We start from the raw sequence: 9,039 nt of genomic DNA on the forward strand, positions 1-9,039 counted from the left end.
GCTCCACAAGGACCAAATATATCTGGGCACAGGGTCTTTTCTGAGACTGACATTCAACCAAGGACCATGTATGGATATAACCTAGAACCTCCACTCAGATGTAGCCTGTGGTAGCTCAGTAACCAATTGGTTTCCCAAAGTGAGGGGAACAGGGACTATTTCTAACAGGAACTCGATGACTGGCTCTTTGGTCTCCCCACCCCCGAAGGGAGGAGCAGTCCTGTTAGGCCACAGAGGAGGGCTTTGCAGCCAGTCCTGAAGATACCTGATAAAACAGGATCAGATGAATGGGGAGGAGGTCCCCCCCATCAGTGGACTTGGAAAGGGGCACGGTGGAGATGAGGGAGGGAGGGACTGGGAGGAAATGAGGGATCGGGACACGGCTGGGATACAGAGTTAATAAAATGTAACTGATAAAAAAAAATAAAATAAATAAAAAAAAATATGTACTTATAAAATTCTCAACTCAACGCAAAAAAAAGTGCTCAGGGACACAAACACCTGATGCTAAAAATGTACAGGGTATGTTTAGCCAGTTGGTAGTGAGGAGTATATAAATTCTCTCCCAAACAATGATGCATTTAAAGCTCAGCCCTCCACAGGTGTCTGGTGGGAAATACTGGACACTCTTAAGGATGGAACAAATAGAGGGTGATTCAGTTGTTGGAGGCCTGTTCTTTAAGGGGACTATGAGATCTCTCCCAACATCAACACCTGCCCCCTCTTTATTTCATATTTGGCCATGAGGTGATTGCATTTCTTCTGTCATAAGGTCTTACTATGATCTATTGCTCGAGACTTGAAATCAGTAGACTAAACAACAATACTGAAATCTATGAAACTGTGAGCCAGAACAAACCTTTCCACATATTAAGTAGATTATCTTAGGTATTTTGTTACAGCAATGGAAAGTTTGCAATAGAAACTTGGTTGTCATTATAGATGTGTTTACGTATGAGCTGATTATATAAATATGTGATTATTATTTAGCCTGAAAAGAAGCAATTGGGGAGAGTGTTAGCTGTCAAGACTGGGAGAATGGTAGAATGACGATACATAGAATATAATCTGATTTTGGTAGTAAAGGTATATTAGTGGGCTGACAGTGTATAAAATGTTTATTCTCGTAGTTTCAGAGATTTTCAGTCCATTGTCACTGAAGGTGTAGTGTGACAGAAATGATTGTGAGGAGGAGTGTCAGGGCAGAACGAGGTTCCCTACCACATGGTGACCAAGAAGAGACAGACAGAAAAAGAGCCTGGGGAATATATCCTTCACAGGCAAAACCCCGGCGACCTGCTTCCTCTAAGCATGCACTGCCTGTCCCAGTTTCACCAGCTCCTAGTGTTCTATTTAATTATGATCCAGCAATGGATTAATCAGAGCCTGTATAATCCAATTGCTTCCCAAATTACATCTGCTGGAAACCAAGTCTTTAACTCATGAGCCTTTTAGGAGATGTCTCATATCTAAATAACAAGAAGTTTAGTTTTTAGGAAAAAATTCTGCAAATGTAAGAGTGCTGAGAGTTGCCAATATTAACAGTGGCACCAAGTGGGGGAGGAGATAGGAATTCTTCCTTCTGTTTGGCATGTCCCTCTTCATAGTTTCATGGAAATTCTGTCTGGTGCACTTTAAATGTTTTTGTTGTTTTGTTTGCTTCTTGTTTATTTGTTTTTCCTATCAGAACAGCAGTAGAGACCATGGTGCTTGACAGGAGATAGTACAGATGGCAGCCCCAGTGTCATACTGGTGGAAGGCTGTGGTGTCCTTCTCCAGTCTGACTGTGCACATATGGAACAGCTGTGGAGATGTAGGCTTTCTTGACAGGGGGTTCTCTGAGAACTAAGTTACTTTTTATCAGATTAATGCAAAATTGAAGCAATTTAGGTCGTCATCTCTATGAGGCCCCAGTCATACCCGCAGCTATTGAGGCATAAGGAAATTTAACTTACAGAGCAAATAGAGGGAAATGTGATGAATATTGTAGCAGAGCTTAGTGCCATGGAAACTGAGTAGAAAATATCTGAGCCAGATCTTAAGGGATAAATGGACTTTTCAATAAGAAGCTAATAAATATAATTCTTTACAGAAAAAAATATTATTGTAAAAGGATATGTTCTCACATTATTTTTTTTCAAGTTGGCTCTTAAATTATTGAATTGTGACTGCCGTATAATCAGCATTCCATATTCAAGTTACAGGTATCTCACTATCAGTTAGGATAAATGTGCTTAAGGAAAAAGTTTTATGAGTGAGTATGTGTCTCAAAAAACTTCTCACCTCAAAAATAATTTACAGTGCGTGTGTATGCATGGCTACATGTGTGCTTCCTAGTTGTTTATTTCCGTCAACTTGACACAATCTAGCACATCTGGGAAAAGGGACCTTCAGTTGAAAAATCGCCTCCATCGGATTGTCCGTAGGCAACTTTGCAATGTGTTCTCATTGATGATGATTGATATGAGAGGGGCCATCTACTAAGGGTGGAGCAACCTCTGGGTATAAGAAAGCAGGCTGAGCAAGTCATGGGGAGCAAATCAACGAGCAGCACTCCTCCATGGCTTTTCTCTCAGTTCCTATCTCCAAGTTCCTGCCTTGAGTGTCTCTTCAGACTTCTTTTGATGATGTACTGAAATACCAGGAGTATACCACGAAGTTAACCCTTCCCTCTTCAAGTTCCTTTTTGTTGTTTATTACAACTAAAGAAACCTAACTAAGGCAATGTATGTGTTGCTATATACATTCTTTCAGTTTTTAGTGTGTTTTGCATACTAAATAGGATATCATCATCTCACAGACTTTGTATATTCATTTCATATTTTCTTTTCTTTTTTTTTATAATTGTTGAAGATAGCTTTAATTTTTCATTATGGACATGCTTTTTCTGTCATAACAGAATTGATATGTTTTGTTTGTGGAATTACTTGGTACTTAAAATAATACTGCAGATTTTATTAAGAGATATTTGTCAGTTCATGTAGAAATAAAATTTCTAAAATACACAGGCCTACCTCCCTTTTCTCAGCTTTTGATAGAGATAAAATGGCATGGTCATATTATTTGTTGCTTTATGGCAACATTTTAAGCTAGCATTCACAATAGTGAGTTTTGTTTTTTTTCTTTCTTTATGTTGTATATTTGGTAGATTTTTCAGAGTGGATATATTTTTTCTTTATTAATTACACTTTATTCATTTTGTATCCCTCCCATGGTTCCCTCCCTCCTCCCGTCCCAATACCTCCCTTCCTCCACCCTCTGCATGCATGCCCCTCCCCAAGTCCACTGATAGGGGACAACTTCTTTTCCTTCCTTCTGATCCTAGTCAATTAGGTCTCATCAGGAATGGCTGCATTGTCTTCTTCTGTGTCCTGGTAATGCTGCTTCCCCCTCAGGGGGAGGTAATTAAAGAACAGGCCAATCAGTTCATGTCAGAAAAAGTCCCTGTTCCTATTACAACGGAACCCACTTGGATATATTCAATGAGTGCTTAACCCATTGATTTTCCACCTCTGATCTTTTTATAAAGTGGTCTGGAGACTTTCCTGTTTGCTATAGCTGTTATAAACATACTGAAAATGTTGGTAATTTTGCTTTAAATTATAATATTGAAACATTATGCAGAGAGTAGAGATTTTAAACTACATGGCCCTACATAGGATATCTCTACCAAATCCCTCCCCTCTGAGAGAAACCTACAAAAGAGAAGGCAGAAAGAGTACAAGAGCCAGAGGAGATAGATGAGGCTAAGAAAACAAGGCCCTCTAAATCAACATGAGCAAAGCTCACATGAACTCACAGAGACTAAAATAGCATGTACAGGGCCCACATGGGTCTTGACAAAATGTGTGTCTATATTATGGCTTCCAGTTTAGTGTATTTATGGGATTCCTGAGTGTGAGAACAAGTAGGTCTCTGATTCTTGTGCCTTCTCTTGGTCTCATTTCTTTCTCTTTGTTTGTCTTGTCCAACTTTGATGTGCTAATTTTTCTAATCATGGCTTATTTTATTGTATTGTAAAAGTGAATGATACCAGCCTGGTGTGGTGGTGCATGCCTGTAAGTGAGTATATTAGCTATATAACATAGGATAAAAATACTGAAATCCATAGTCCTAAAGATGCTAAACAACAAGAAGGACCCTAGGGAAGATTCGTAATTCTCATTCAGAAGGGCAAACAGGATAGACATCAGAAGTGGGAGAAGACAAGGAACAGGACAGGGGCCTACCACAGAGAACCTCTGAAAGACTCTACCCACCAGGGTATGGAAGGAGATGCTGAGACTCATAGCCAACCTCTGGGCAGAGTGCAGGGAATCGCATGGACAAAGGGTGAGAGAAAAAGGCCTGGTTGGGACAGAAACTCCACAAGGAGATTAACAGAGCCAAAATATTCTGGGCCCTTAGGGGCCTGCAGAGACTGATGAATCGACTGAAAACCATGCATGGAGACAACCTAGACCCCCTGCTCAGATGTAGCCCATGGGCAGCTCAGTCTCCATACTGATTCCCTAGTTGCCTGCTCCTTGATCACTTCTCTCTGATGGAGAAACTTAACCAGCCCACAGAGGAAGAGGATCCAGGCAGTCCTGATGGGACCTGATAGACGAGAGTCAGACAGTAAGGGAGGAAGAATTCTATCAGTGGACTAGGGGAGACAGATAGGGAGGGAGGATAGGATGAGGAGAAGATGAGGGACGGAGCTAAAACCAGGATACAAAGTGAATAAACAGTAAATAGTAATAATAATAACTAATAAATTTTGTAAAAAAAAAAAAGAATTTTTCAGGAAGTTGGCTCATCTAGGCAAGAAGTTATATAGGCAATTTATTTGCTCTTGAACTACAAAATTTATCTTTAAAAATAGATATATAGTGTGTGTGTGATTTTGTATGTGTATATATTTATAAACATGTGCATCCAGGCATACAAAACTTGATGTGTCATTATAAAGGCTGGTAAAGTACTCAAGTGTGTTTTTCTCTAATTGCATCCCTTAGAGGCTTACCTTATGAGCCTCCCTGACTCTGTATAATTTTCGGGGAGGTACTGTGTCTACTTTATCATGTAGCTTTGTCTCACAGGTCACACGCAGTAGGAACAAACACTTGTCAAACTAAAGAAATGACTTCTAATTACTGTCACTTTTCCATCTCTTAACACCATTGGCAAAAGCAGCGTTCTTCCATTCATTATTTGTCTTTGATTTAGGCAACAGCCTTCTCACTTTGCAGAAAGTGAGAAGACTCTTTACACGAAACCGAAGTGAGCAGTGCTTGTGTTTACCGAGGTCGATAGCTTTTTATCAGTCCCCGTTCCACTGAAATGTTTGAAAATATTAAGCACTTATCCACGCCTCATATTTGAAATTCCTTTTCTCCTTTTGGCTATCATCAATCTATTCCACCCTTCTCCTCTCATGTAAAAACATTTCTCTTGTGTTTATATTGCTAAATCTTGCCTCCAAGTCTATTTACTGATCACTTCACTTGCTCTTTCTGGACATTTTCTTCCACTACTAAGACTTCAGCTGCCAAAACTTAGTTGACAAAATCTCAGTCAACTCAAAAATGGCAGGTTATCAGTGGACTTGGGGAAGGGCATGCATGCAGAGGGTGGAGGAAGGGAGGGATTGGGACGGGAGGAAGGAGAGAACCACAGGGGGAATACAAAATGAATAAAGTGTAATTAATAAAGAATTAATATATATAAATATATATATCTAATATATATTTATAAATTTAGAAAACTAAAACAAAACAAAAAATCTCAGTCAATGCTCACATTTTGTCCTTACTTTCTAAGTATTTTTCTTTTCATAGTGACTATCTCAATTCAGGAATGATTTAAAGTTACTTTAATTAAAAAAAAAACACAAAGGGACTATATAGCTAACTCTGGCAAAATAAAAGAAAGGGAGAAAAGATATTTACTGGAGGTAATTCAGCAATCCTAAAGGGTGGGGAATGGTTAGACAAAGAAACCAAAATCCAAAGAGAAAGTGAGAAAATATCCTTTCTGTGTCTCTGACTAGATCCCTTTCCAGCTCTTTGCATCTGCTTAGGCCTTCTTTTATACTGGTGACTTCTTTTCTTTCTAATTCAGGGGTCTCCAAGTTTAAAAATCCCTGGGTTCAGATATTCAAAAAATACCTATTTTGTTTTCTCTGTTCTACTAAAATAACCTAAAACAATGATTTTGAATAGCATATCCTAAAAAGAGGTTATACTCTAATATGTCTACTCTAGATGCAGAAAGAATTAATTAGGAAAAAAAAGTGACAACTTCTTCAAGCCTGTGTGCAGTAGGAAAGGCATGTTTCAAGAGCAGGAAATGGTAAAGAAAAAAGATTCACTTGAACAGACTAATCAATTCCCATTTCACTATCCTAGACATATGGCACATAGAGCCCAGGCGCCAAACTTAACTGTTGTGCACTGACCCAGCCCTCCCTCCCGGAAGAAGGGGAGAGAAAAACCCAACCCACCTCTCTTCAGGAATGACAAGATCCTGCCCTGTTGGAGGTGGAAATTGCTGCATTCACCCACCAATGTACCAGCATTTTCTAGTCTGTCAGCTAAAGGCTGAATGGCCTAATGGTTCTGTCTTTCCCAACCTACTGACACTGCCTTCCTCTGTCAAATTAACCTCCCAGGTGGTCTCTTCAAATTCATCATTTGTTTTTCCAACATCTGCCCAGCAATTTTTTTTATCACATTCTTTATATTTACAAGCCCTCACAACACACTTAAACAGATGGGCGAGTTTCATGTAGTCCCTCTTGATCCAAAGATCACCACCACCTCCATAGGCAGCTATCGTTTTCAGGAGTCTGAAATACAGTGTTTACATAGCAGCCTGGGCTTCTGTTTATGTCCATTTCTAGACTTAAGATGACTTACTGTCTTGCTTACTTAACAAAATCTTCCACAATCTTCTAGGGTTTACTTTTGCAACCCAGTTCAGTCACCATCCTCTCATGAAGCCTCCCTTAATACATTATACAACAATGAACGCCATCTTCCCTGCCTCTCCTTACCTTCAAATCACACCTTCAGAACCTTTCAGCTCTTCTCTGCTTGCTGTTGTCTGCGTAGCACAGTGGCACTCTTCTACAAGCTCTCCTTCCTTTAGAGCTTCAGAAAAAGTCCGCATGAAAAACATGAGTATTTTTACTGTTGATCACAGATTTCTAAAGCATTTTTAAATTGTGAGGAACCTAATTTTGTTGGATTGCCTCATAAGGAAAAGCATTCATTCAATTTAGAAATCGTCAAGCTTTCTCTCTGTGGCCACTTTTGAAATAGTGGGGCCCACACAAGTGTTCTTCGTTAGGCTGAGAATGATATACAACCAGACAACATTATTACAAGTCAGGTAACAAATACTAGATTCTCAAGAAAATGCTTCAGGAGAAAGGAAAAAAAAAAAAAAGGATTAACTATGGTAGTTAATGAGCATTACAGCTGAGATACACAAAGCAAAGTGTACATAGCTTTAAATGGCAAGCAAAAGGTCAAAAAGCAAACGAACACTGCATTTTCTTAATTCTGAATAAATATGGTACATAGTGTACAATATTCTGTCCTCTAACTTCTAAATTATTTTTGTTCATTTAAAGCCCCAGTCACGATTTATGATGCCTATAAAAACCAAACCTAGACACACATTCTCAAACACACTCATGTATACAAGGTTGCAGTGGTATATCATTTCCTTGGCTTAGCTTTGAGCTTTACTCATTGGATTAAAGGTAAAGATTAACATGTGTTAAAATGAGGGTTTACCAAGGCGTGGGGTGGGTATCAGAATGCCTGTATAAGGCCCCAACTCAAACACCAAGCCAAGACAAAGGGCTTGTTCTGCACCCCTCTTAGAACTCAGTCATCCTGTGTTTAAGAGCAGTCCTCTCCACTCTGCCTTACCTGGCTCCGCGACTTTCTTTGGTTGCTCACCACTATGCCTGTGTTCCCAGGCAGCCCTCCTCTGCCCCCTATCACCACGCCCCCCGCCCTTGGCTCTTTCCTTCCGGTCCAGGCTGCAGTTCCTGGTGCCAGCAGCAAGCTCTTCTACTCCTTGTAGAAGTCCTTTGTGGGCAAAGACCTGGTTTTGGAACCCAAGAACGACCTGAGCATCTGTGGAACCCTTCACTCTGTGGACCAGTACCTCAATATCAGACTAACTGACATCAGTGTCCCAGACCCTGAGAAATATCCTCATGTGTTATCAGTCACTTCATCAGGAGCTCATTTGTCCGCTATGTGCAGCGGCCAGCAAATGAGGTGGACACAGAGCTGCTACAGGATGCAGGAAGAAAGGAAACCCTTCATCAGAAATAGTGCTGGCGCCTCTTCCCCTCCCCCTCCCTTTTTCATTGGTGACCCATAACTTGATGTCCAACTGAGGCAGGACATCCCTGCCCAATACTTAAGGTGTATTTTGTTTTGTTAATGATAATTTTTTAATCGAATGGATGAGAGAGATAATTAATTCTTCAGTTGAGAAAGGAGGGCAAGAAAGCCGGAACTGCCGGATATTTCTGAACTGCTTCCAGTCTGTACCTTTCTCTCACCTTCTGTGGAGATGGTGGGAGCATCCCAGGCCTTCCAAGGGAGACATGTGTTACTTTGGGGGCATGGAAAGAATCTGTGTTGCATTGGGAATAAAATTTATGGTGCAAACTAATAAATGCATAAATAGATTAATTAATTAATTAATATGAGCCAACTTAATGGAAAACCTTGCAGAAGAGTGCAGCCACGAAACCCATTGTCAATTAAGATCGGAATAAAACTGTAATAAGCAGTCAGGGAATTTGAGAGAATGAAGCCCACAAACTGATGAAGTATAGCTTTCCCCATTCCATCACTTCATCTATTGTTTCCTCATTAAGCATTGGCCTTGCATACACAGTAGGATATGACCAGGGCTCAGGCCTGTTGCAAGAGCTCTTGCTTTGCAGCCTTGGTTGCAGCTCTCTGAATGAACACATTATGTGATTCCAACAGAAACAGTAGACCTTTGTTGTGAGGCCTTTTT

General features: G+C 40.2%; 1 pseudogene; it reads left to right on the forward strand.

Moving 5' to 3' along the window:
• Nucleotides 1–7,959: 7,959 nt before the first annotated feature.
• On the forward strand, nt 7,960–8,339 carry LOC110541137 (U6 snRNA-associated Sm-like protein LSm2; annotated as a pseudogene).
• Nucleotides 8,340–9,039: the final 700 nt, after the last annotated feature.

The sequence above is a fragment of the Meriones unguiculatus genome, chromosome 2 (assembly GCF_030254825.1).
Source record: "Meriones unguiculatus strain TT.TT164.6M chromosome 2, Bangor_MerUng_6.1, whole genome shotgun sequence".
Classification (NCBI taxonomy): Eukaryota; Metazoa; Chordata; class Mammalia; order Rodentia; family Muridae; genus Meriones; species Meriones unguiculatus.